Here is a 3608-nt window from a genome sequence, read left to right as displayed (position 1 = left end):
AACTGAGTTTCTAAGTCCTCACTTAAACTGCTTCTAAGGAATATAGTTCAGCTAAAAGAATCCAGAACCCAGATGTAAAGAGGTGGATTAAAGAAGTAAGGAAAAGAAAAGAAATCGACAAATATGTGAGTAAAGTTAAAGTATTGATATTTTTAAAATAATATTGACCAGGCTGGGCGTGGTGGCTCACGCTTGTAATGCCAGCACTGTGGGAGGCCGAGGCGGGCGGATCACGAGGTCAGGAGATCGAGACCACGGTGAAACCCCATCTCTACTAAAAATACAAAAAAATTAGCCGGGCGTGGTGGCGGGCGCCTGTACTCCCAGCTACTTGGAGAGGCTGAGACAGGAGAATGGCGTGAACCCGGGAGGCGGAGCTTGCAGTGAGCCGAGATTGCGCCACTGCACTCCAGCCTGGGCGACAGAGCGAGACTCCATCTCAAAAAAAAAAAAAAAATAATAATAATAATAATAATATTGACCAATATTGGTGGAGGTGATTAAAAACAGTTCAAACTAAGGAACCAAAACTTGGAAATAGAGATGGAATGAAGCTAAGAATCTTTTATTGTTTAAAAAGAGATTAAAGATATTGATTTATTTTAGATTTTGGAATGTATATATGTTAAAGTGTAAAGGCAACTACTAAAAGAATAGAAATAGAATGTAGAACTTCTATAGAGAAGCAAAAAAGGAAATAAGTAAAATGTGATTAATCATATAGATGGCAGAAATGGAGGAAGAAAAAAAGGGGAGGGTAGAAGGCAAAGAAATAGAAAACACAAAGTAAAATGATTTTTTAAAGCAGCACAGATATGCCTCAATAAATGTAAATAAACATAACTGTCCTCGGAAAAGACAAACTATTAGACTGTACTGCTTTCTATCCCAATAGATTTTGTTTACAAAAGACAAGCCTGAAAGTAAGGATACAGAAAGATTTAAAATGAAGGGATTAAAACATTTTATATCACATAAATGTTAGTCCAAAGGTTTTCTTTACGGTATTAACAGTCCAGTTCTAAAGTTCACATAGAAGAATAAGGGAACAAGAAGAAACATGAACATTGAGAAGAAGATAAACAAGGAGAAGGATTTGCCTGACTAAGTATCAAGATTTATTTTAAATCACAATAATTAAAACACTGTCATATTGGCATGGCAATAGACAAATGAACCAATATCCAAACTTCGCACATATGGAGACTTGGCACTGTTACAAATCAGTGGGAAAAGGAAAGACTAGTCAGTCAATGGTGTGGGACACTTGGCTATCCATTTGGAAGTTAATAAAAGTGGATACATCCTTGTATCAAGCCATATGTAAAAAAAAGAATTCCATATGAATTAAAAACATTAATCTGAAAGGCAAACTTTTTAAACATTTAGAAAAGATTCTAAATTAGGGGAAATATCTTTGTGACATTGGGAAAGGAAGACATAAAAAATCTAAACCCATAAAGAAAAAGTTTTTGAACAGAATATGCCTAAAAATATTAAAATAAAGAAAAGGTTTGATATATTTGACTACATGACAAAAAGAAAATGTTAGAATGACAAAATAAAACATAGAGTTAACACTTCACAAATTTGCATGTCATCCTTGCACAGACAGGGGCCATGCTAATCCTCTCTGTATCATTCCAATTTTAGTATATATGCTGCCAAAGTGAGCACAAAAGTTAACACGTGAGTGACAGACCAGAAAAAGATGTTTGCAATGTGTATGACAAATAATAGGTTAGTATCCAAAATATGTAAATAACCGTGATGTTTGTTTGAGTGCAGAGTCTCAATTCACAAGGAAGGAATATGAAGCTGTCTTCTACCTAATACCCAATAAGGGAGCAGTTGGTAAGGTGTATAAGAAGGATGCAAAACTGGTGATGGAGTATCTTGCCATTTGTGATGAAGTTACATTATAGAAATTGAGATGCTATTGAATGAGAAAGGGGAATTTACAATTGAACCCGAAGGGAAAACATTTCGGTTAACAAAAGATGTGGCCAAACGTGAAGGGATTCCAGAAAACACTCTATGTGGAAGAAGTTGTTCTGAATGTAACTGAACACTCCTTCAGCCTGGGCAGGATCATATATATGGTATTTGAACATATATTCCATGTAAGAGAAGGAGATGAACAGAGAACATTCCTCAGTTTCCCTGCTATAGTCACTCTATTCAAATGTTATACCCTCTCACTAAGCCAAAACCAGGAGTTCATGCCATTTGTCAAGGAATTATCAGAAGCCCTAACCAGGCACAGGTTGTCTCACAAAGTAGATGATTCCTCTGCGTCAATTGGAAGACACTATGCCAGGACTGATGAGATTAGTGTGGCTTTCAGTGTCACCATTGACTTTAACACAATGAACAAGACCCCCCACACTGCGACTCTGAGAGACTGAGACGCAATGTGGCAGATAACAGTAGAGGTCTCTGAGCTGCCTAGCGTAGTCCGAGATCTGACCAGTGGCAGCATCATATGGGCCAATGTGGAGGCCAGGTATCCTCTCTTTGAAGAGCAGTGTTACAGGAGGTAGAAAGAAATTATTTAGGCAGATTTAGGTAGAAAGAAATTATTTAGGCAGATAGTGAGGGCAAACGAGTCCTCAGCAGAACTTCCCTTCAAACAAAAAGTGGCCCAAAAAATCATTTCTTTTCCAACAAAGAGCAGCCTGAAAAATCAAGCTGCAAATGTAGATAAGCAAGCTGGAAGTTTGCACAGGGGAATGCCAACAGCAGTACCAATAGGAAAGGGCTACCTGGGGGCTAGGCATCTGCACCATGGAAGCTCCATCTTCCCTTTTTTGTTAGCACGTGTACAGTAAGAAAGAAATGGGCAACATGGTACTGCTCAGACAGAGAACCCACTTGCATAATAGAAGATTGGTGTGGAGGCGGCCAGAGATTCGTGCCCTAGGAAAATGGCACACCTGGTCCTAACCGGTTTTTTGCACCCTATGTAAATCAGACACCACCTCCCCACCAGCTCGTCTATAAAACCGCCTGCATTTTGCTGTGGACCAGCAACCTATTTTTTCAGGACCCCTCTCTGTAGCAGAGAGCTATTCTCTATCTTTTCCCAATTAAATTTCCGCTCTTAACCTCACTCATTGTGTGTCCGCATCCTTGATCTCCATGGCTATGAGACAACAAACCTCAAGTATTACCCCAGACAATGAGGCCACTTCAACAAGAGACTGGTAAAAAAAAAAAAAAAAAAAAGAGACAATCAAGGAATAAGGACAATTTTTGGCGACGTGAATTAATTGAATAAATAACGCTTATCATATCCACTTTATAAAAGAGAACAGCATTGTGATTACTCCCAGTAACTGTATTCTATCTTCAGTGGCTGTCTGATTTTATCCCCACAATCAAAATTGAAGGAATTCTGAAAAAAAAAAAAGAAATCTTAACTTGGGGGTTAAGATTTCAACACAGGAATTTGGAGGGGAACAAAAATGTTCTATCTGTAACAGGGTCTAAAAACACAATTGCCCACTTAATCTCTAATTGATAGAGTAATATTAATATTTAATATACAGTTTACCTGTTAAATGCAGTTCCAAGCACTTTGCATGTTTGGATGGTGGCACTCTTGT

The 3608-nt window shown here is 38.1% G+C and overlaps 1 non-coding gene across 1 annotated transcript; it reads right to left on the bottom strand.

Annotated features, from left to right (window-relative positions):
* Positions 1 to 1566: 1566 nt before the first annotated feature.
* LOC115838533 lies at positions 1567 to 1677 on the bottom strand. Its single transcript, XR_004033546.1, has one exon. It is a non-coding gene; the product is annotated as a U6 spliceosomal RNA (small nuclear RNA).
* Between the last annotated feature and the right edge of the window lie 1931 nt (positions 1678 to 3608).

This window comes from Nomascus leucogenys, chromosome 14, assembly GCF_006542625.1.
Source record: "Nomascus leucogenys isolate Asia chromosome 14, Asia_NLE_v1, whole genome shotgun sequence".
Taxonomy (NCBI): Eukaryota; Metazoa; Chordata; class Mammalia; order Primates; family Hylobatidae; genus Nomascus; species Nomascus leucogenys.
The sequence above is the reverse complement of the archived record's forward strand: the minus strand, read 5'-3'. Positions and strand labels throughout refer to the sequence as shown.